Source organism: Leptidea sinapis, chromosome 3 (assembly GCF_905404315.1).
Source record: "Leptidea sinapis chromosome 3, ilLepSina1.1, whole genome shotgun sequence".
NCBI classification, from domain to species: Eukaryota; Metazoa; Arthropoda; class Insecta; order Lepidoptera; family Pieridae; genus Leptidea; species Leptidea sinapis.
Window position 1 is genome coordinate 6519955 of NC_066267.1, and position 12736 is coordinate 6532690.

The window sequence follows — 12736 nt, forward strand, 5'->3', positions numbered from 1 at the left end:
ATTTGTGGCGTGTCGTGCGAAGGGGGAATTCGGCGGCAGGAATCAGGTGAAACAGCTCTTCAGAACACCCCTTAATAAATGCGGCAGAAGACACACATTGAAGCGCACAGCACTGGGTCCTCGACAATTCGGGCTGCTATGCATTGCACCCTGTCAAATGGATCAAGCTGATACTGGGGTGCGCTAAACCAGAGATGACAGCAATACTCCATTTGTTGCCGGACCTGCGCTTTGTATTCTATTTTGATTACTGTTATAATGACTGTTTGTGTCAAATTATTACATACTTATATACATACTTCAATTTTATAAAAAAAATACTGTGTAGTTGATATGAAATGAATATTTTATATTTCCTTCTATTGTTAGCCTTATAATAAGGCAGTGAAACTAAAACGGCATACACGCTACATGAAAGCAATAGAAAATAACAGCTTAGGGCTTTCATGTTTCAATTAAAATGACTGGCATTTGAAACTTCCAGGAAATGAACCTCGCGTTGTGGCAGTCCCACTTTCAGTGAGAAAATACAAAAATGGGACGTCTAAATATGCCAACTGGGATATGAAATAAAAGCTTTTATATTAACTAGTATAAGTTTTTTTATTTGATCAACAAATGCATTTAACGTTCATTAAATATGTGTAAAATATTCAACAAATATTCCATACCTTAAGTGGGACTTAAGATATTACTACTGTTATTGAAATTATTTTTAATAGTAAAAAAAACATTGTAAAATTGATTTTTGTATGTTTGTAACTAATAGTTTTGTAATATTATCAGCACCGTTTACTGCTGACTTATAACAAAGTTGTGTAAAATACTTTACACTGATTTAGATGTCATATAAAAATATTATAAAAAATTTGGGAAAATATTTTACACTTTTTTCTATATAATAAAAGTGAATATTTTTATACTATTTTTCTTATAAACATTTTAATACTTATATGAACAAAGCATACAAGATTTTATGACGATACGTCACTCGAACGGTTGGCTCAGTTGGTAAGAGCACTGGCACGGTACGCCAGATGTCGTGGGTTCGAGCCCCACATCGATCATAAAATTTTATTTTTTAAATTTTATTTGAGTATTAATCCTAGAAGTGAGGGTTATCACTTAAAAAACATAACAAATTGTTTAGATTTACAATAGCGACATCACAAGTCAATGTCCTAATATGCAAATATTGGGGTTGAGCAGGTTATCAACTGTAAAGTAGATCCTGTAGATGAAGTCACAACCTTAGAGTTGAACAAAGCATACAAGATTTTGTGACGATACGTCACTCGAACGGTTGGCTCAGTTGGTTAGAGTACTGGCACGGAACGCCAAAAGGTCTTTTTTTTTATGGAATAGGAGGACAAACGAGCGTACGGGTCACCTGTTGTTAAGTGATCACCGCCGCCCACAATCTCTTGCAACACCAGAGGAATCACAGGAGCGTTGCCGGCCTTTAAAGAAGGTGTACGCCCTTTTTTTGAAGGTACCCATGTCGTACCGTCCCTGAAACACCGCACAAGGAAGTTCATTCCACAGCTTTGTAGTACGTGGAAGAAAGCTCCTAGAAAACCGCACTGTGGAGGACCGCCACACATCCAGATGGTGAGGATGATATCCTAACTTGTGGCGTGTCGTGCGAAGGTGGAATTCGGCCGCAGGAATCAGGCTAAACAGCTCTTCGGAACACTCCCCGTGATAAATGCGGTAGAAGACACACAATGAAGCGACATCTCTACGCAACGCCAAGTGATCCAGCCGTTCACAGAGCACCCGGTCCCCAACAATTCGAGCTGCTCTGCGTTGCACGCGGTCAAATGGATCGAGCTGATACTGGGATGCACCAGACCAGAGATGACAGCAATACTCCATGTGTGGCCGGACCTGCGCTTTGTAGAGCGCTAGTATGTTGGCCGGCTTGAAGTATTGCCGTGCTCTGTTAATGACGCCCAGTTTCTTTGAAGCCAATTTGGCTTTGCCTTCCAGATGACCACGAAATTGGCAACCGCTCGAGATTTCGAGACCCAGTATTCCGATACTAGGCGCGGCTTTAAGAGAAGTGTTCTCGAAGAGTGGTGATACGACAAATGGGGTTTTTTTTGTGGTAAACGCGCAAACTTGATTCTTCTGGGGGTTAAATTGGACAAGGTTCAATTTTCCCCATTCCGCGACCTTCTCAAGAGAGGTCTCGATAGAAGACACAAGTTTCTCCCGGCATTGGTCGACAATTTCCCGAGAGAGACCTGCATGGCCAGTGTATACGGCATCACCAGTGCTATCGTCTGCATAGCAATGAATGTTGGAGGTGTCCAACATATCATTGATATGCAGAAGAAACAGCGTGGGAGACAGCACACAGCCTTGGGGCACTCTAGCATTCACGGGCTTCGGGTTCGAGCAATATCCGTCGACAACGACCTGTATGCTGCGCCCAGTGAGGAAGCTGGAGGTCCACTTGCACAAGCTCTCGGGAAGCCCACATGATGGAAGTTTGGAGAGGAGCGCCTTGTGCCATACACGATCAAAGGCCTTCGCTATATCCAGGCTAACTGCCAGGACTTCCCCCTTGCTTTCAATAGCCGCTGCCCATCTATGTGTTAGGTATACCAGAAGATCACCTGCCGACCGACCATGGCGAAACTCGTATTGTCGTTCGTTGATCAACTGGTGACCCTCTAGATATACCAAGAGCTGACGGCTAATTATGTTCTCCATGATTTTGGAGAGCAGGGAGGTAATAGCAATAGGCCTGTAGTTTGCCGGATCCGAACTGTCTCCTTTTTTTTGGATCGGAGTGACAAGGGCTGACTTCCATGAATCAGGGACTACGCCTTTAGAATAAGAGTGCCGGAATAAACGCGTTAGCACCGGCGTCAACTCAGGGGCACACGTTCTAAGCACGATTGGAGAAATGTCATCCGGCCCGCTCGACTTCCAGACGTCCAACGAAAACAGAGCTCGCCTAACAGTTTTCTGTCTGAACTGTACTTCAGGCATAGAGCTCTGACACCGCGGGATGGTCGGCGGTGTTTTTTGTTGTCGTCAAGAGTCGAGTTGGAGGCGAAAAGAGTGCACAAGAGATCGGCTTTCTCTTTTGCCGTATGGGCCAGGGTGTCATTCCTCATGTGCAACGGCGGCATGAACGGCTGGCTGAAGTTACCAAGAGCAGCTTTCGACAACGACCAGAACTTGCGTGTTCCGGTCGGGTAACTGGAAAGCTGCTCGCCGATTTTGACGACGTGTCAAAAGTCAAAACTTTGCACGGGCGATTTGCCGCTTAAAAAATCTGGAGGCACGGTTGTATTTCCTCTTAAGAACTGTGCAGTTCGGATCCTTTGTGCCCAGCGCCGCAACCCAAGTTCGATACGCCTGTTTTTTGCAGTCAGATGCTGCTTTAACAGACGCATCGAACCAGGGCTGTGATCTGCCACCGATGGGTTCTACAGTGTTTGGTATAAAAATATCCATACCCTGTAGTATCACATCGGCTACTGCAACGGCGCAGGCACTAGGATCATCCGAAGGGAATGGCCACCGGTCCTCGACACTAACCTATGCGAAACATAGCGGCACTAGGCCGCTATTTCACGCCGGTATTCTGTGCGAGTGTGGTTATTAGCCCGGACGCTATCTGGCCCGATTGTGCTGACGTCAAAAGACGGCAGCGTGACTCTCCCCCTTCTAAAAAGCCCTTAGTCGCCTCTTACGACACCCATGGGCCTGGCCAGGTCATGGGTTCAAGTCCCGCATCGTTCATAAAATTTTGTTTTTCAAAATTTATTTGTGTAATATAGCTACGATATATAAAACAATGTAATCTAAATAACAAAATATTAATAACTACTTCATTAAGCGATACACTAAATATTATTTATAAACCACTATTAGAAATTGATTGTACACAGTTATAGCAAATTGAAATAAATATAATTTTTGCTATTGTCCTCTTGTGGATATTGTACTTTGTTTCAATCACTCGTCGTGACCTTTCAACTTCCCACAAGATCTTGAGATTATGATTGGTCCATTATGAGATGTCTATATAAAACTTTAACCTTTATGATATAAGTAGTCTATTGTTGTTAGATTCTGTTTTATTTTTACATTTGCTAGAAGTGGCAAAGTTTTCGGGATATAATCCGATGAGAAAAGAGATAAATCATTTATGATATTACCACCACTTAAGTGTTTGTTAGTTATTAAATTTTTTAACTAAATTGTCTTACTTCAAATTAAATTGTTTATTATATGTATAATTAAATAATTTGTTATTTTTAAAGTGATAACCTTCACTTCTGGGCTTAATTATTATTCAAATTATATTTGTTACCAAAATTTATGAACGAATCAGGACTCGAACCCGCGTGCCATTAGTTATTATTGAAATAAGTAACTTTAATTTAGTATAATTATTAACTTTATTCAAACAAAACAAATCTTATAACTATATTTACAATACTATGACTACCTAAAATTAAAACTGTCATTACGTGGAAGCGTACCAAGAATACTGGCAGCATTACCGCGTTGGATAGCAAGGCTGATCCGTTAACCGAAGTAGCTGCCAGCGCTTGGGTTTCAAGTAGCCTTATTGAGGCGCGAATATAGTATTTTGAACATTCTCTTTGGGCCTCAGGGCCTCACGGGCCAAGTAACTTTATTTAAATTAAATAAAAAATAGATAATTTAATATAATAAATAACAAAATACACTATTTATAATGTCTCATTATAATTAAACAGATTAAGTAGAATCAGTCAGATACGTCGCTACAGAATATACTTTAAAATATTATTTTCCACTTTTCAAACGCTGTCATAGACTTTTTTACCTAGCTCTGAACTAGATTGAGAATTAGAATGAGAGATTTTAAAATATAGCATGACATTTTAAAAGGATAGACAGAGATATATTGCCGAGAGACGTCGCTTCAATGTGTGTCTTCTACCGCATTATTCACGGGGAGTGTTCCGAAGAGCTGTTTCACCTGATTCCTGCCGCTGAATTCCACCTTCGCACGAAACGCCACAAATTAGGATATCATCCCCACCATCTGGATGTGTGACGGCCCTCCACAGTGCGGTTTTCAAGGAGCTTTCTTCCGTACTACAAAGCTGTGGAATGATCTTCCTTGTACGGTGTTTCCGGGACGATACGACGTGGGTAACTTTAAAAAAAGGGCGCACACCTTCCTTAAAGTCCGGCAAGGCTCCTGTGATTTCTCTGGTGTTGCAAGAGAATGTGGGTAGCGGTGATCACTTAACACCAGATAACCCGTACGCTCGTCTGTCCCCCGTTTCCATTAAAAAAAAATACATAATAATGTTCGCCCTGGAACCAAGAACAACAGAAAATTATGTACTTTAAAGTTAATTTTATAGCGAGCAAAAGAGATATATTTGAAAAACAGTATCAGATTTTGACGCTTTAATCGAAACACGAATTTTATGGTTTTTCATAACTCTGTGACTCCGAGTGATTTTTAAGAAAATCGAAGAACAATATATTAATGCATAAGCTATTTCTGAAAGGAATCTAAGTTTCTTTAAAATAGCCAACTCATAGTCCCAAAATCACTAAAACACATCGATACAATTACGAAAAGCCTGTGACGACGCTAAACAATGTAATTGACAGAGAGAGAAACTGACAAGGGGCAATTTATTTGACATCAAAAATAGGGATGTGAAAACAATACGATAAAACACGATATTTAGTAATAAATAGTACAAAACAAACTTTTGTCATACCAGATAATATTGATACCATTTCAAGTGTGACAATGTCCTACATACAATAAAATCCCCCTCTCTACTTCTTTTATACTTGTTACAATATTAATAATATAATATGTATCTAGTCTGCAATATTGCTTTTTTAAAGATAATATTTATAATTTATGCGCAATGACGAACACTTTTTTATATTAACTGTCGTAAGCTGCTATTCGATATGCTTACTATATTACCTCCAAAAAAGCTGTTCAAACAACATGCATGGTTTGCTAACCGTCTCTAGTGCTTTGATTTTTTTATACGCTTTATATTAGCTTCACCTATATGTTTGTATGTTTGTAACCGACTTCTTTGGGCGCGATTTTGACCCACTTTAAACGGCTAGATTTCGTTCAAACTTTGTAGATTTATCGAGGACCGATGACATTACACTAATTTGATAAAATTATTCAATTTGCAAAATATGATTTTTGTTAATTTATATAATCATCTACAGTCAATAAGGCAGAAATTGGTGTTAAAGTACTTAATAGTTTTAAAAATACGCTTTTATAGAAAATTTAACTAAAAAATGAAAAATTTTTAGTTAACTTAGTTTTTTTTAACTATTATTTTTTCTAAACACAGCGCGTGTGCATACTCCAATAGCCTGGACGCTAGAACACAACACTTGTGTTACAGCACCCAATGCATTAAATGATTATTTAGTTTCAAGTAAGCTACACGCTTTTTTAAACGACCTTAGAAAACCCTGAATAATGATTATGATTAAATATACCTATAGGTTTTGTTATAATTACCTATTTAAATACTTTTTAACCTATTAACTATTTAACCTATTTAAAATATAGCGTGTACTATTAGTGAATAATATTAATGGATTGTTGATCGAATGTTTTTTTGCTTCTATTTGCACTTTAATAAATACAAATCGCGATTCAGATTAAAAGTATGCAAAAGTACAAAAAAATCCAACACATCGTTTACAACCGATGGTGCATCCCTAATCTTCTTCGACACGAAATGACGTTGGCGAAGATGGCGGTGATAAAGACATTAGACGCTCAAAATACTTTTTAATGTTCATTTTGTAATGCAGAAAGTTCGTGTTAAAAAAGTGTTTGCAACTGATCTAATAATATAAGCAATTAACTATCTTGAATGTCCGATGCTTTTAATGCACAGAGCGGTTCTTAACATTGTCCGTAACTGATGAATAGACACGAGTATTCTATTTCAGACGTATACGACCGGTTCGTTTTAAAAGTATTATGTCATTGTATGTCATCGTATGTGTTATACTAGCTGTGCTGTTGGGGCTTTGTCCGTTGCTCTCAGCGCAATGTCTTAAACTGTTTGAATAAGGCACAACTGACACACGGCCCGCATGACGGCAAGTATGCGACGGTTGGAAGTTTCTAAATCTAATATATAAAATTCTCGTGTCATGGTGTTAAACATTGAACTCCTCCGAAACGGCTTGACCGATTCTCATGAAATTTTGAGTGCATACTGGGAAGGTCTGAGAATCGGACAACATTTTCATCCCCCTAAATGTTAAGGGTAAATGTAACAATTTTTTTTTTATTTTTTTTTTAATTTATTTGCTTATGAGTCAGCATTATAAAATACATACAACTTCAAATTTTCACTCCTCTACGATGAACAGTTACTTTTGTATAGCGATTTTAATATCGGAAATACAACGTTTGCTGGGTCAGCTAGTATATATATAAAATCTTTGATCCCGTAGATCGATTTTAAAGAACTCATCATATAACTCGAAATTTAAGAAATTCGCTAAACAAATTTTTCAAAAAATCTTGTTTACGTTGTATTTATTATTTTGGAAAAATCGTATCAAGCACAACTCCGGCAATTATATACTTAATATGTTTACATGGATAGATGGTTACTTCATTCAAATTTACTTTTTTTTATGACAGTAAGAGACGAGACGAGCAGGACGTTGATGGTAATTGATACGCCCTGCCCATTACAATGCAGTGCCGCTTAGGATTCTTGAGAAAAAAAATATTGAGCGGCACTACAATTGCACTCGTCACCTTGAGACATAAGATTTTAAGTCTGATTTGCCCAGTAATTTCACTAGCTACGGCGCCCTTCCGATCAAAATTGCTTCATGGCAGAAATAGTAATATTTCACTTCTCCGCATGCAGATGCTCAGTTTCGCAATTAACCAACAAACTAATGGCTTTCTCTTTATGATTTAAATACAGCCCTTTCATGTATTAATAATAATAATAATTAAAATGTTTATTTGATTCAAACAGTTTACAGAGAGCTTATAAGTAGTATCTAACAATATGAACACTAAACAATTTCAAAGTCATTAAATATTTAGGAAATTTTACTTCTCAACTTTGGTATTCTCTAGGCACCATAGAATCCAGACTTCGAGAATGAAATATTTATTAAAATGCTCACATAATGCCCCTATTTATTTACGGTATGTGTGAATTGATGCATCTACTATACTCAATAACTCTTGTATTTATAAGCATTAATTTACTTTTTTTTTTCTTTTTTTGACTTACGCGTAAGGCTTACCTTTCAGTTTTTGACATTTGAGTATTTATTTTTGTTGCGTCACTTTGCATATATTGTAATTGAAATGATTTGTAAAACAATTAAAATGTAAATCTTGACTTAAAAGAGTGGCAATGAGTTTCTTGCTACATCTTCTCATTAGCTCAACCCTTTACGAAGTAGCGGTAAATTCAATAAGTAACAAATTTTTTTTTTACTAAATATAAACTATAAAGTGTTTTTGAATTTGGAATTTTAAAATAAAGATAGATATCCAATCCCTCAAGCCTGCAGCTACTATAAACATTGGCAATGAAAATAAGGAATAAAATTTAAAAAAAATTAATCTATTCGTTAGGTATATCACTTATCTATTTATGGAGTTTTTTATTCATTTCATTGATTTCATGGGGAATATAATACTTATAGGACTAAACAGTATTTGACACTATTTCATTAAAAGCGTTGCAAATTCAATCCGCCGGATAAACTTTGCACAATATCCTATAAATACATACGCAATTACGATAATTTTATCAGTGAAATGCGAACCTCAATTTAACTCAATTGGTATTCAATTGAATGTACAGTAATCCTTTTCATTGCATAATTATTAGTACAGATAGTGATTCATGCATTGAAATAAATTATATTTAAATATTTGTGTATTTAAAAAAAAGATTTGAAAATTTGGAAGTAACATAAACATTTATTTCTTCAATTAATATTGTTTAAGTTGATAGCGCAAATGCAGGCACGTCGATGTAATTATCAAAATCAAAAATCAAAATCTCAAGATCTTTACTCATGTAGGTCACGGAAATGACACATATGAATGTCAAAAGTTTACTTTTCTTTTTACCGCCGCTTCGTAAAAGGTTGAGCTTTAATGAGAAGAAGTGGCAAGAAACTCATTGCTCCTCTTTTAACTCAACATTTACATTTTCATCCTTTTACAAATCATTTCAATCACAATACCTGTAAAGTGATGCAACAAAAATACTCGAACCTCAAATAATCAATGTCTTACACGAGTATTTAATTACAAATTATTAAGGGAAAAAAAGCCCGCTGAGTTTCGTGCTCCCGTTCTTCTACGGTCTCAGGCATTCTTTTCCGAGTGGGTAGTAGTTTTTCACTTCCAATAAGTGATGTCATATTTTATTTCGAATAAAAATATTTGAATTTGAAAAATTGGCAAAAAACTTTTTATTTACATTTTACAACTCTAGTAACGCATATGATTATGAATCAGGAAGTGTCAGACATGCCCCGGACAGGTGCAAAAGCTACTTTGCTAAATAAAGCATGTAATTAATCGATACTCCACCATCAATTCACATTTCCCTAATTTTGGGGAAACTTATTACGAGGTAAACTTACGAATGGGTAGTTATTTGGTAGTTAAATCCTATTTCGAATAAATGTATTTAATTTGAATTTGAAACATTGCATCGAAGTAGGCTGGCTTGTTGTGGCGTAAACAATAGTAAATTACCAGTGGGAGGTTCCTTTGCACAGGATGCCGGCTAGATTATGGGTACCACAACGGCGCCTATTTCTGCACTAGTGGGAGGTTCCTTTGCACAGGATGCCGGCTAGATTATGGGTACCACAACGGCGCCTATTTCTGCCGTGAAGCAGTAATGTGTAAGCATTACTGTGTTTCGGTCTGAAGGGCGCCGTAGCTAGTGAAATTACTGGGCAAATGAGACTGAACATCTTATGTCTCAAGGTGACGAGCGCATTTGTGCTGAATTTTTGAGTTTTTAAAGAATCCTGAGCGGCACTGCATTGTAATGGGCAGGGCGTATCAATTAGCATCAGCTGAACGTCCTGCTCGTCTCGTCCCTTATTATCATAAAAAAAAAATAGAAATTATTTTTCAATATTTGCATCCCAAAGCAGAAATGGAAATGTTTTGAAAGTATTTAATGAAAGATTTAATCAGATATTGCGTTAGAGTTCCCTCTCAATCGGGCCCGACAGCTTGATAATTGAACTTCTTAATAAATTCATCTAAGTATTTATAATTAAATTTTGCTCCCCAGCAACTTAATTTGGCGGAAACATTCCTTTACTTATTGTTTGTTCTTAGAAGATCATTTTGTTATATAATGTAGAATGGGTTTCAAAGTTGCGTGAAATTTCCGCTTACTTTAAAACACAAGAACGTCGTTGCAAACTGTACCCCATGTTTTATTCACACTTTTTTGTTTTTAAATACCTATTGTGTCTTATGTATATAAAAGTGTCTCACTTTTTTTTCCGATGTATAAAGTTTAAATAGTATTTAAAACATCTACTTTCATAATCAAACTATTTCGCCATTAAGGATAAAGCCTTCAGTGACAGTTCGGCTAAGTCGAGTTAGTAAGTCTTTTGTGGGGCGATGTATATATGCTTTTACAACAAGATTCCAGAAAATGTTCAAAGCAAAAGTATTACATTATTCAAAAGACTTATTAAAAAACGTTTGTGTGATAAAGATTACTATAACATAATTGACTTTCTTAATGATACCACCGATTGGGAATAGAGTGACCGCCCACAGGCTATTAAATAATAAGTTTAATTGTACAATATTACTTTGTAAACATATTTTATCGATGAAAAAGAAGCTCACTGAGTTTGTTGCGCCCATTCTTCTCAGGTCTGAGGCATTCAGTTTGGAAGGCGTGGTAGTTTTTGACTTTCAATAAGTGATGTCACATCCTATTATGAATAAAAATATTTGAATTTGAGTGATAATATATCTACATACATTGCCGCATTAACTTCAGTTGTTTAAAATGTTCTTGAGCAATGTAAAACATTTGTTCAGTTCAGGTTTGGTTTGGACAGTGACAGTTGACACAGGACTAAGGAGAAAAGTGTGCTTTTTTTTAAGCACACTTTTAGTAGAACTGCTATCAGACTGTGAATGATAATATGTCCTTATATGTGTACAGAACGTCATTGACTAAGTATTTACCAGTGGGAGGTTCCTTTGCACAGGATGCCGGCAAGATTATTGGTACCAAAACGGCACCTATTTCTGCCGTGAAGCAGTAATGTGTAAACATTATTGTGTTTCGGGCTGAAGGACACCGTAGCTAGTGAAATTACTGGGCAAATGAGACTTAACATGTTGTCTCAAGGTGACGAGCGCATTTGTGCTGCTCAGAATATTTGGGATTTTCAAGAATCCTGAGTGGCACTGCATCGTAATAGGCAAGGCGTATCAGTTACCAGCAACTGAACGTCATGATTGTATCGTCCTTTATTTTCATAAAAAAAAGGTTATTGTATAACTTTTGATGTTCATAAGTGTAATTATTAGACGAAAATGGATAGAACAATTATGATTTTAAGAATTTCTGCAAATTAGGTTAAAGCGTAGGTACGTGCCACATTTGGATGAGGACAGCGCAGGATCGTTGTGGAGACCTTTGTCACAATACAAGTAGCGTAGTTACGCTACTGTTACCGCGCTTCGATTAGCGCTAGGGTTGGTAAAAACAAAAAGATTGACGACGCGGACGACGCGGCGCAGCTTATTTAACTCGTACAACGATCAGTCTTGGCGGAGTACGGCGTGGCACTAAATACTTTAATCTTCCCAATATTGCTTAGCAGCCGTGTAAATTGTATGTATGTGTGCGTGCGTCATTCGGGCGCTTTAGTATTAAGTCAAAGTACTGTTCTATTAATGACACTAGTGCAAGTAACGCTTCAACCATTGTGCATTTTAAAATTTTGTAGTTAAGAACTTAAATAACTTTGTCATTTATTATGGTATTTCAGTGTTCCAAAAACAAACTTACTTTGTTACATTTTTTTTTTAGTGGAATAGGAGGACAAACGAGCGTACGGGTCACCTGGTGTTAAGTGATCACCGCCGCCCACAACACCAGAGGAATCACAAGAGCGTTGCTGGCCTTTATAGAAGGCTTTTTTTGAAGGCACCCATGTCGTATCGTCCCAGAAACCGCACAAGAAAGCTCATTCCATAGCGTGGTAGTACGAGGAAGAAAGCTCCTTGAAAACCGCACTGTGGAGGACCGCCACACATCCAGATGGTGGGGATGATATCCTAACTTGTGGCGTGTCGTGCGAAAGTGGAATTCGGCGGCAGGAATCAGGTTAAAGAGCTCTTCGGAACACTCCCCGTGATAAATGCGGTAGAAGACACACAATGAAGCGACGTCTCTTCGCAACGCCAAGTGATCCAGGCGTTCGCAGAGATGACGCCCAGCTTCTTCGAAGCCAATTTGGCTTTGCCCTCCAGATGGCCACGAAATTGGCAATCGCTCGAGATTTTGAGACCCAGTATTCCGATACTAGGCGAGGCTTTAAGGGTTGTCGAAGAACGGTGATACGACAAATGGTTTTTTTTTAGTGGTAAACGCGCAAACTTCAGTCTTCTGGCGGTAAAATTGGACAAGGTTCAATTTACCCCATT

At 37.5% G+C, this 12736-nt stretch overlaps 1 non-coding gene across 1 annotated transcript; it reads left to right on the forward strand.

Moving 5' to 3' along the window:
• Positions 1-993: 993 nt before the first annotated feature.
• On the forward strand, positions 994-1067 carry Trnat-ggu (transfer RNA threonine (anticodon GGU)). The gene has a single exon. It is a non-coding gene; the product is annotated as a tRNA-Thr (tRNA).
• The last annotated feature ends 11669 nt before the right edge of the window (positions 1068-12736 follow it).